Raw genomic sequence first — 12,895 nt, 5'->3', positions numbered from 1 at the left:
CTGCCCTCCTAATGAGAGGGAGAGAAAAGAAAAAGAGAGAAAAATTAGTAAAAAGATCGAGATTGCCAGTTATTTTTGGTGTTTTCCGCGCTCCGACCATGAATCAGTTGACGGGTCCGCTCACTGCACAGCTGCACAAGGAGGGGAATTTCACACCTCAACTTGGCAGTGGCTTTATTTGGTGACTCACGTGTGTTTCAGAATCTCGCTGTTTGACTTCATGATGCATTATGTTTGTCCTGTGTGTGTGTGTGTGTGTGTGTTGTATTTTTCAACGATATAGTCAAGCTTGTAATGTTTTGTCTTTTAAAGTTAAATTTGTCATTTGTTTTTTTGATTCTAGTATGAATGTTCCTTGCACTCACAACTTCGAACAAGTTCCACATCCTGGAGACGCGTCCTGCGAAGGTGCGTTGATGCTGACACCCGTGGGATCGCGGCACCTCTACGGCGTCACCACCATTGAGCAGCTCCGTGCGGTGACTCTTAGAGGATGACGCAGCCCTGCCAGATGTGGCACTCTTTGCACCTGTGCCTTATGGAACACTACGATCGCCGCCACGTCTCTGCGGTGTTCCAGTGAATCAAGGGGACGCTCAGGCTCTGGGTGAGGTGGTAGTGCAGCATCTACTAGCCGTATGGCGCGGCGTTGGATGCTGTCCAGTCTCCTTCTGTGTGTGGCGGCACAGGACATCCAGGAGAGAGCTGCGTATTCAAGGTGGGGCCGCACCTGTGCCTTGTACAGCAGCAGTCTCCCCTTCCTGTCGAGGAAACTGGCGATCCTTCTGAGAGCGGAGATCCTGTGAGAGGCTTTCTTGGCAATGGTTTTGACATGCCTGTCAAACCTCAGCCCTCGATCCACCTCCACTCCAAGTATCTTGACGTCATCTTGAGTGGGGAGCAGCAGCGCCAAAGACAACTTTCCTGCCATTGCTGCCATGGCGGCTGGGGACCGAGAGACAACCATTGCTTGTGTCTTCTCCGGCGCGAATGTCACTTGCCAGCGAGCACCCCACTCCTTTATCACTCGTAGCTGCTGATTGATGGCCTCAGCAGCCCGCCCACTGTCCTGGCGTGGATAGGTATAGGAGAGGGTGCAGTCATCAGCATAGGCCATGACTCCTGGCAGTAGCTGGAGAAGATCATCCACGTAGATATTCCACAGGAGTGGGCCAAGAATTGAACCCTGTGGCACTGATGCCTCCACAGGCAGGGACTCAGATGTTTCGTTGACAACCACCTTGAGGCTTCTGTCCTCAGGTAATTTCCCAAGAGTCGTAGCAAGCCACCCTGGATGCCTTTAGCACGAAGCTTTTCTAGTAATCCGTTGTGCCATACTTTATCAAAAGCTCCTGCTATGTCCAAAGCAACCACTATAGTGTCCTTGCCGTCGTCGAGGGCGTCCTGCCAATGCCTGGTGAGAAGCATCATTAGGTCGGAGGTTGACCTTCCAGGTCTGAACCCAAACTGTTGGTCTGAGAGGAGGGCATTGTCCTTGTCTCTCTCTCTCTCTCTCTCTCTCTCTCTCTCTCTCTCTCTCTCTCTCTCTCTCTCTCTCTCTCTCTCTCTCTCTCTCTCTCTCACTAAAATGTCATGAATAAACGGAAAACATGTATAACGTAAAAAAGAAAAGATATTAACCAACGAAGCTAGAAAAAAATGTTAGAAAAAGTATCCTTCGCATCAATCGTCCAATCATCGTACATTAGCGTAGCATTACCGTACACAAGTGGTGGTGGTGGTGGTGGTGGTGGTGGTGATGGTGATGGTGATGGTGCCGTGATTAGAGGGAATACCTAGAGAGATCCGGTGATACCACATTATTGGAAAGAATGTAATCTGTGAGTGTAACTTAGGGTGGAGGGAAGGATTAAGAGAGAGAGAGAGAGAGAGCACGTGTAGGTAAAGAGCGTGATTGAAGTGTTTGTTGTTACGTTTCTGGTTGAACAATAAACAATACTCAGTCTTTAAAAACTCGCTTGATGAATGTGACTTGAAATAAACCACGTGGGAATCATGAGCTTATATATACACGTCAAGGGTCACAGTAACTAATCAAGAACCTGGTCTTGTTTTTTGGAAAAATGTAATGTTTTCTACACCGATTTATCTATTTCGTTCATTTATATACTTACTTTTGTCTTGTACTGTACGAATAATGGTAGCGAATTGAAATGTATGTGTGTGTGTGTGTGTGTGTGTGTGTGTGTGTGTGTGTGTGTGTGTGTGTGTGTGTGTGTGTAATTCACCTTGGTCGTCTGCTGGTCACCCAGCCAGTCTTCCCCATAACGGAGCGAGCTCAGAGCTCATAGGTAGGACTGAGACCACAACACACTCCACACACCGGGAAAGCGAGGCCACAACCCCTCGAGTTACATCCCGTACCTACAGGGACTACACATTAAGAGGTTTGCCCGTTTGCCTCGCCGCGCCCGGGGCTCGAACCCGGACACACTCGGTTGTGAACCGAGCGTGCTAACCACTACATTACGCGGTGGTGTGTGTGTGTGTGTGTGTGTGTGTGTGTGTGTGTGTGTGTGTGTGTGTGTGTGTGTGTGTGTACCTTAACCTCTTCAATACTATTAGACATTTTTACCTTGAAATTTGTGTACGATTAAACCATTTTATTGACATTAGGAAGGGTCTATGGAGGTCAGAATTTTATGGCCAGAGCCTTCACTATTTGAATCCCCGACATGAGTTTCTAAAGATGTGGTCAGTAAACTATCTATCTATCTATCTATCTATAAAATCACCAGAAAGAATATGGAAACGCGTCATGGTACTGAAGGGGTTAGGGGCTAAAATATGATGGGATGCAAGATAAAAGATAGCACATACCTTGAAAAAATAATAATTAAGAAAAAAATGTCGAGGCAGCGCGCTAGGTTCTCCTCTACAACGTCCTTGCTCCGGCCTCGCGCCATGGTGCACCAGGAGACTGTTCCCACGTTACACCTCGGCGTCTCTTTGTTTACACTCCTCCCTCTTATCGGAAGGGATGCACGCCAGCCAAAGACGCTGGGATGACCTTCCGCTGGCCCTCGTAGCAGCAGCAGCAGCAGCAATATTACTTATAGTAGTAGTAGTTTAGTAGTAGTAGTAGTAATAGTAGTAGTAGTAGTAGTAGTACAATAGTTTTAGTCTTATTCTTCTTTGAATTTTAACACTTCCATTTTTTTCCCTTCTTGCTGGCTTAGATGGAAGTTCAAGTTGTAGATATCCTTTGATAGTCAGCCTACAAGGACTGGTACTGACTTGTTAACAGCTTTCCTTATGTCCTTGTGTTCCTGTGTTTATTTGGATGGTCAGACATGGACGCAAGCTTGATGGTCAGGCTTGGATGTTCACACTATAGTTTTCATATTGTGACGCTTGGAGGACGGCCACGTGCCGTGTATGCTTGATGATTTAACCCCTTCAGTACCATGACGCATTTCCATATTCATTCTGGTTAAACTTGGTGATTATTTACAGCTTCAGAAACTTAAGTAATGAAGACTGGCCATTAATCTTTTGACCTCCATAGACCCTTCATAATGCCAATAAAATGTTCTAATCGCACACAAATTTCAAGGTAAAAAGGTGTTCCAGTATTGAAGGGGTTAATGCACCTTCCCTTACTTGTTTATGATCTTACGGACGTGCAAGTGACGCCAGAAGCTACACAGTTCCCAGCACTCCTTCACACTTTTGATCCAATATCGAGTCGTTGTCAGCCAGTAAATGATCTTCAGACACCCGACAGGAAAGTAGTCATCTTGAGTACGCTGACCACTCGACTACACTTAAGAATGCTTTATGTAACACTTATCTCTTTGGTATTTCAGTCTATCGAAGTTACGTAAAGCGCCTATGAAATTTGGACTCTTTGCTGTGAGGTGAAGTGAAATGCTGTGGTGCAAGTTTAGAGGATAATATTAACAGGCGCCACTAAAGAGGGGAATAATGAAATGAGATGTTTGTATTGCCTGTTTCATTTTAGATATGTGAGTTGCAGCAGAATACGGAAATGGCGTTAAAAGTTTTGTTTGAATCGGAATATTGCTTGTAAACATTTGGGAAACAGTTTGGAGACAGTGCATCCATTCACCCACTCATCCATACATTCATCTACACATTCATCCACCCAACCACTCATCCATCTATCCACTCATTCATTCATTTATGCACAATTATTTAAAAATGGCTTTAGTAGTAGCAGCAGCAGCAGCAGCAGCAGCAGCAGCAATAGTAGCAGCAGCAGCAGCAATAGTAGTAGTAGTAGTAGTAGTAGTAGTTAGCGGCGGCGGAATCATGAAGGCACTATCACCAACCTTCTCAACTCCTCACAGTTGGGAACGCAGCTGGTCTGATCTTGTGAAAGCCTTGCAGTGTATCAGCTGAAGCGTTGCTTTTGTGTGTGTGTGTGTGTGTGTGTGTGTGTGTGTGTGTGTGTATGTATGTATGTATGTATGTATGTGTGTGAGTGATCGGAACCCTCTTTGACCTGGCATGCTGACCTTCGTGCTTGCGTGTATGTGTGTAATTCACTGTTTGATCTGCTGCAGTCTCTGACGAGACAGCCAGACGTTACCCTACGGAACGAGCTCAGAGCTCATTGTTTCCGATCTTCGGATAGGCCTGAGACCAGGCACACACCACACACCGGGACAACAAGGTCACAACTCCTCGATTTACATCCCGTACCTACTCACTGCTAGGTGAACAGGGGCTATACGTGAAAGCAGACACACCCAAATATCTCCACCCGGCCGGGGAATCGAACCCCGGTCATCTAGCTTGTGAAGCCAGCGCTCTAACCACTGAGCTACCGGGCCGTGTGTGTGTGTGTGTGTGTGTGTGTGTGTGTGTGTGTGTGTGTGTGTGTGTGTCTCATCGGAACCCTCTTTGACCTGGCATGCTGACCTTCGTGCTTGTGTGTGTGTGTGTGTGTGTGTGTGTGTGTGTGTGTGTGTGTGTGTGTGTGTGTGAGTGATCGGAACCCTCTTTGACCTGGCATGCTGACCTTCGTGCTTGTGTGTGTGTGTGTGTGTGTGTGTGTGTGTGTGTGTGTGTGTGTGTGTGTGTGTGTGTGTGTGTGTGTGTGACTAAAAAAAAGGAAGTAAACGAACGGCTGGTTATTTATCGTATTTTGAAGGAGAGTTTGGACAAGGTGAAGGAAGAGAAGAGAGAGAGAGAGAGAGAGAGACAGACAGACAGACAGACAGAATGATATGCGTATTGTGCCCTCCATCATTAACTCATCATTTTCACTGTGCCTCGTGATGTTTGCGTGTCTGGAGCAAGAAGACTGTGATTGATAGGAGTGGCTGGTATAAAGCAGCGAATGCAGTACAGTGAAGCTGACGTGGACGGCATGAGTTGAGTCACTGGTAGGAAATAAAGTAATGAGGAAGAGATGGGGAGTAATAGCAGCAGTAGTAGCAGTAGAAATTAATATCACTGCGTACACATAGGTAAGGAGGTTGGGGTGATAGGTACTCGAGGGAATACTTGAGGGAGGTGTGCGATCAGTGTCTCACCAATCAGCACACGATTATATGGCCTGATAATCTCGAGAGGGTCTGTTCCAACGACGGGTGAAAAGAATGAAACAAACACAAAAGATTGCCCTTGTGAAATGTGTAAAGGTCGTGCACGGCGGTGTGATGCAGTGTGTGTGTGGGAAGGGAGGGAGGGAAGGGAGGAGAGCGAGGGAAAGAGATAGGAGAAGGAGAAAAGTAAGAAAGAGAAGATAAAGGAGGAGAGGACAGACTGTGGGAAGGGAAATGATGTGAGAGAGAGAGAGAGAGAGAGAGAGAGTCGCTGTTCAGTTAACAAACTCTGAACTATAAACAATGAGAAACAATGAGTAACTCTCTTTATAACAAATCTCTACTTCAACAACTAAAAAAAAGTATATAGAACCAGTCCCGTAAGTACGGGTAAGGGCGCGTGGCGTCTACATTTAGTTGATGCAACGCAGAGGGCTGGCTGGTGGTGTCTTTAATTGATGTGTATTTTGCAGGCGAATTTCAAATTTCGGTGATATTCTTTTGGCCAGGGAACATCCTTCCCTCACAGCAATGTCTCCTGAGCCTCAGTGTCCTACGAACCATAGTAATGGCTACACGGGGAAAATAGCCACTTTTCGTCCTCTCAATCTTCGGACAAGGACAAGTGACCAGTCACTTCCAATCCACATATGAACAAAATTAATATGCTCCAAAACAACATTTTATTGAAAATGCTACTAGGAGAGAGTTAGAAGTTACTGTTTCAGGTCTCAAAAGTGGTTTTATTGGCAAAAAAGGAGAAACACTAGTAGATTGTTTCGTTCTCAACCGTGACGATTATAATGTGTCTATAAGTGGCAAACCGCAATATTTTACTGTATCTACATAAGGTTACTTTTAGGCATTCATGTTAGTGACTAGAGATACTGATGAGTGAAGTAGATAAAGTCGAGCACAGGTTGAGAAAGGACGGAAAGTCACTTCACTTCACTTCAGAGACACACCACATCACCTAAAAAGTTCGAGTTTACTGGATATTGAAGAGGAAGGATTGATAAGTGTTGTGCCATTACGTTTTCATGAATGAGGCAAGGCAGAATTGTCAGAGGTAGCCCAGGTGGGAAGAACGTGCATGGGGAACGTTCCCGGCCTAGACGTGTTAAACCATGTAAATACGCAAATACAATGTCTCGACAAAACATCTCAATTTTGAAGCATCGTTATTTCAGCCCTCGGTAAATATTTCACTACAGGCCAAACCTCTAATGCAAACAGCAGGCGATGTAATGACGTGCCCCTGCAGTGTTCAGCTTCCTATAGTGTCTCGAGTCTTCGTCAGCACATACGGAGAACCAATTTGCTATTCTCAGACTCTTCCCTCCTGCTCCTTCTACTGGAACGTGTCAGTCTGTGGTGAGGTTTATATTCTTTCAATTTCCCTGGCAAGGTTAGGTGAACTTTCTTTTTCCAGCTAAGGAAGTGACGAGAAATAGTAAGGAGTGGCCGAGTACCTGTTTCACTGCACGTTTCGTCATTGCTGAGAACACTAGGAAAATAAAGAAAACATTCCAGTATACATGACTTGAAAATGAAATTAGTGAGAAATGAAAGGAGTGGTGGAGTATATTTTCACTTTATATGTTGTCACTGTTTAGGAAAAGTAAGGAAGAAAAAACTGCAGCACAGATGAGTTGAAACTGAGATAAGGCGAAGGAGTTGTCGAGTGTCCGTTTCACTTTACCTGCTGTCATTACTAAGAGAAAGAGAGAAAGGCATCAATTGCAGTACAGGTGACTGGGAACTGAGGTGAATGATCGAGCGAAGGATCTGTACCTTTACTTGGCATACGAAAAGAAAGAGGAGAGAACAACGAGCGAAAGAATTGAATCTGTACTTGGCCAACGAAAAAAAAAAAAAGAGAACAATGAGCGAAAGAGTTATAAAAGCTTATGAAAAGGAGAGAATAGCGATTGAAAGAATTGTACCTTTACTTGACATACGAAAAGGAAGAGGAGAGAAGAAAAAAAGTGAAAAAATGTACTTTAACCTGACATTCGAGAGGAAGCACGAAGGAACAGAAAGCACAATTTTAGGACAGGTGATTTAAAATTAGAAACGTGTGACGTTTACCTGTACTTCACCTGGTGACATGAATAAGCCATCTGACACTCTGGGAAAAGAACATCATAGACACGTGCATGGCTGAAACTCTCTCCACGCTCTCCCTTCTTATGAATGTTGCATTGTGGGTCAGCGTTTGGGGGTCAGGAAGGAAAGAGACTGAGGGGAATGGTGGTATAGACAGCGTGGAGGCAAACTGCAGACAGGCGTGTGTGGGAATAGAGGCAAAGTGAATATTAAATAAAGGTGTTTTGTGAGGGACTGTGTTCTTCTCTCACCAGTATTGCCTCTAATATATATATGTTGTCAAGAATTAGGCAACCCAGAATATGTAATGGCCTCTTGTTTTCTTTTAGGGAGTAGCATTTCAATTTTTTTTTTCCTGAACTTTTATTTAATTTAATTGTATCATCAAGAAGTTACAGTGTTAGACTTCAGTTCGTTGAGTTTGTTTGCCAAGTTATAGTTTTCTCTTTCTTTTTTTTTTTTTTATTCTTTTCTGTTGTTCATCTCCTTTCTCACTTCTCTCTTTTCTTCTCTCATTCCCTTCCCCTTATACCTGTAGCTGCTTCTCTCCTCCCCACGTCCCTCCCGTCCATTTTAGTGTTGAGTTATTTCACCATCATTTGTCCTCATGATCCCTAACCTTCCCCGTTCTTCTCCCAATTATTCATCTCTCACATCATTCTATCTAATTCTCAAGCGATATATTAACAATGATCTATCTAATTCTCAAGCGATATATTAGCAATGAAGCTCACAGGCGTGGAGAATATATATATATATATATATATATATATATATATATATATATATATATATATATATATATATATATATATATATATATATATATATTGCATGTTGAGGGACTGAGTAAAGAAAGGAGGAACTGGGATAGTCTGGAGTAGGAAAGGAAGAGAAAGAAAATAACATGAAACTCAAGAAATGTCACTGCCAGTATTTCGTGAAGTACACATATAATCCCTAGCAAAAAAAGAATAAATAAGTGAAATGAAGTAAAATAATAGTAATAATAATCCAACATATTTGAGCTCCTTGTATAGCCTCCCGAGAGTTTTTATTAGCACCATTTTGCCACATGTCTCCCAGCCTTCAATAATGGGCTTACGATGGCTTACGAGGACGGTGAGGACGGGGCTTTAATGAACAGCTGTGGTGGGATGGTGACTTGGGTATGTGTGTGTGTGTGTGTGTGTGTGTGTGTGTGTGTGTGTGTGTGTGTGTGTGTGTGGAGGAATGGAGGGCGGGGCGCGGGGTCAGTCAGCGCGAGCCTTTAACCAATCCAGGTACCTGATATCATGAAAAACATTATCACGATGTCCTCACGTTGGGTAGATAAAAGCCGCGCAGCAGGTGGCCAGTTTATTATTGACTCCTAGAGGCTGTGCACGCTTCCCTCTGCACCACCAGCACCTTCAGAAGCAACTCACGGCACGGTAGGAAAGCTCTGAAAACTCTGCCTCTCTGCATCTTTCCATAAAAGTTAGTTCTTGGTGATGGTGTGTGTGTGTGTGTGTGTGTGTGTGTGTGTGTGTGTGGTCTGAAAGTTGTGATTTCTTCGTGTTTTGTGTGAATTTAAGTCACCGCGCCGAGTCGTGATTGATTAGGATAACAATGGATGGAAAGGCTCGGCGGTGGTGGAGAGGCAGTCAGCGGCGCCACTCTCGCTGTCGCTCTTTAGTGGAGAGGACAGGAAAGTAATTGTAGATCCGTTGACTGAAGAAAACTGCCTTACATCATTTATTTAACTGCTCGATTACTGATGGGTCCCCTACAGTTTTTTTTTTTTTTTTTTTTTTCATTTTGTCGTTATTGTCGTCGGCATCGTTATTGTTATCGTTGTTGTTTTTGGTTCTATCTCCTCCTCCTCCTCTTCCCAGCTACTCTGAATATCGAATAGCAACAGGGACAGCAAAAAAGGATTGCTACTATAAAGAATAGCAAATAGTACATGATTTGAAGATTACCTAAGTTATGAATACATACATATGCGTAATTGATTTCATATATATGATTTATAAACCGTCTTTATTTATGAAGTTGTAATAAGCTCACACCCTGATTACATACAGGTGTGGTGGTGATTCAGGTATGACTTATATATACGTATACTTCAAAACTAGAGATAATATGCGTAAGTACACACCAATCTGTTTATTCAGTATTTTTTTTATAAGGAGAAGCGAAGAAGCGACACACGCAGTTCATGTTTTTCATTTTTTTCCATTTGTTTATTAGTTAATTCATTCGTTGTGTTTATGTTCATGCATTTATTTAATTATTGTTTTGTACTGCCTGATTATTTTTGGTTTACTTATTGGTTGTGTTTATTGTTTTACTTGTGTGAATGAGTGAGTACTTGGAGGACTGATTTACTGGCAGACTGAGGTGAATGACTGAGTGACTAACCGATTAACTATATTAACTGATTGTTTGATTGATTGAATGCCTGACTGATTGGTACACTGACCTCCTCACTAAAAGTACCAAACTAAGTAAATAACTAACTAAATTATTGACTGACTTATTAGTTAAATTAGTAACTCACTAGTCTAACTCACTAATTTATTAATTTTCTGACTATCATTTACCTATCAATCACTCAACCTGACTGATAGGAAAGGATATAACCTCACACACACACACACACACACACACACACACACACAGAGAGAGAGAGAGAGAGAGAGAGAGATGGGGGATAACGAATAAGACTTGCAGGTGTTCAGGTAATTATAAGGGAGATCGCCAGGTGTGTATAAAGAATGGTTAGCACGAGTGGGATTGAGTGATGAAGCCCAAACGTAGTAGTAGTATAGTAGTAGTTGTAGTAGTAGTAGTTGTTGTTGTTGTTGTTGTTGTTGTTGTTGTTGTTGCTTTTGTAGACAGGTTATTGATAAGTATGATGATGATAAGGATAATATTGAAATAATAATGATAAAGATCAGTAATAACAATGATCTATTTAAGTGAACACACACACACACACACACACACACACACACACACACACACACACACACACACACACACACACACACACACACACACACACACACACACACACACACACCTCTGTGTGATTAGATTAATTATCAAGAATTAACAATCTCTCTCTCTCTCTCTCTCTCTCTCTCTCTCTCTCTCTCTCTCTCTCTCTCTCTCTCTCTCTCTCTCTCTCTCTCTCATGGTTTATTAGATTAATTGTAACTTTTGCCATTGTTTAGAAATTCATATCTTCAGTTAATAGACATCATTCAATCAAATGCTTGAACTCACTCCTCCTCTCAGTTAATAGACATCAGTCAATCAAATGCTTCAACTCACTCCTCCTCCCAGTTAATAGACATCAGTCAATCAAAATAATGCTTCAACTCACTCCTCCTCCTCCTCCTCCTCCTCCTCCTCCTCCTCCTCCTCCTCCTCCTCCTCCTCCTCCTCCTCCTCTACCGCCACTCTGTCGGGTGCATTGAATACCATGTTTTCTTTATCTTTTCTTCGCTCTTTCCCAGCCCAGTAACACTTTGATAAATTAAGGAGGCAAAAATTTCTTGATAGAAATATAGATAACAAACTTATTACCAAAGAAACCAAAAAAGAGAATAGTGAAGGAAAAAGACGTACGTGCGAGGTGGAAAGAACACTAGAATAAGGAAGAGGAAACGTAATGGAAAATGAGAGATCGTACGTAGCCAGAGGAGGAAAGAGAGTAGGAAGGAACAAGGGGAGGGAACACTTAATGAAAAATGGATATCTGTACACATAGTTAAAAAAGCAAAAACAATAAACAAGAGTGAGATAGAGAGAGAAAGAAAGCAAATAGTGTAAGAGTATTTTACCTCACGTGCTTATATTGAAAAAAAAATAATAATAAATAATAAATAAATAAAATAAAACCGGCACAGTAAAACATATAAGCAAGGAAAGAGACAGCAAACAACATATTTTATCACTTGCTTGTACAGAAAAAAAAAAAAAAAACACAGATGGACAAAAAAAAAAAAAAAAAAACACACACACAGATGGACACACACACAAAAACACACACACACACACACACACACACAGATGGACGAAAAAAAAAAAAAAAAAAAAGTGACCACCAAACATCCCTGACTATTAATATCTTCATTCATCTGTACGCGGGACTGTTTACATGCAGTGGTGGGGGTGGTGCTGTAGGTCCTCGCGGTGAATGCAAGGCCAACAACCCGCAGTACACGTAAAGACAACACGACACTCCCATTGCAGCTTGATAATGGCGTTGCGGTAAGCAGGTGGTTGATTCTGGCGTTGAAACTGGAGATAGGAGTCCGAGATGGGCGCCACATTTATTATTCAGGAGTGATAGGAGTGATAAGCATTGAGAGTGACGTAAGAATGATGTCTATGTGTCGGGATTGGTGATTACTGTACCGGTCTGTCCTTTCTATCTTGCTTCTCTTTCTCAGTAGCATTGGTAGTGTTCCTGTGGCTGTTTCTCCTCCCTCGCCGTATCGTGCCTCGTGCCTTTTTCTCCGATTTCTGTTCCTCGTCTTCGATTTCCTCCCAGACAGTAAAGTGGGGATTTTAAATTCCTCAGAATTAAGTACGTGAATTTGAAACTCCTCTGATATGTGTGTGTGTGTGTGTGTGTGTGTGTGTGTGTGTGTGTGTGTGTGTGTGTGTGTGTGTGTGTGTGTGTGTGTGTGGTTTCGTCAACGTTTCGGCGGTATGACTTGACTGAACGTGTTACAGTGACTTTTTAGGGGTTTAGAAAATGTTTTAACTGGCTATAGTGAACGTTTTTTAAGGGGCGGTTTCAAAATGGTTTGCAAAATTATTTTCTCCTCCTCCTCCTCCTCTATTTTTTCTGTTCTTTTTTCCTTTTCTTTTCTGTTCTTTCCATTTCTCCTCCTCCTCCTCCTCCTCCTCCTCCTCCTCCTCCTCCTCCTCCTCCTCCTCCTCCTCCATCATCATCATCTTCCTTTTAGTGATAGATGAACAAATAAAGGATTCTGGACCATTAATAGGAAAAATACCCATGATAACCAGGCAGATGATCCTTTTTGCCTTTGAATAATCTTGGTGAAAATTCAGAGCGTTTAAAAGCACGGGTATATACTGCGTCTTCATCCTTGGTTTCGCAGACCAGGGTGACTGTCATCTGGATTATGGGAAGTCTTGTAGCTTGATTGTCACACAGACTCATCATCTACCTCGCGAACTGCCCTCTCTTAGTTAACGACCAGCAGGAATCCTCTTCACTAATA

The 12,895-nt window shown here is 42.8% G+C and overlaps 1 protein-coding gene across 15 annotated transcripts in view; it reads left to right on the top strand.

Moving 5' to 3' along the window:
- LOC123514204 (sodium-independent sulfate anion transporter-like) overlaps positions 1 to 12,895 on the top strand; it is an 86,201-nt gene that overhangs the window by 49,829 nt on the left and 23,477 nt on the right. The window contains exon 1 of one of the 15 annotated variants that reach the window (XM_045271877.1): positions 8,952 to 9,079. The exons of 12 other annotated variants lie outside the window; for them this stretch is intronic. The gene's annotated coding sequence lies outside the window, so the exon portion shown is untranslated. Of the gene's footprint in view, positions 1 to 8,951; positions 9,126 to 11,789; positions 12,232 to 12,895 lie in introns of those variants that run through there. 2 more of the 15 variants (XM_045271879.1, XM_045271878.1) reach the window with 2 other exon arrangements.

The sequence above is a fragment of the Portunus trituberculatus genome, chromosome 37 (genome assembly GCF_017591435.1).
Source record: "Portunus trituberculatus isolate SZX2019 chromosome 37, ASM1759143v1, whole genome shotgun sequence".
Classification (NCBI taxonomy): Eukaryota; Metazoa; Arthropoda; class Malacostraca; order Decapoda; family Portunidae; genus Portunus; species Portunus trituberculatus.
This window is presented reverse-complemented; position numbering and strand designations above follow the sequence as displayed.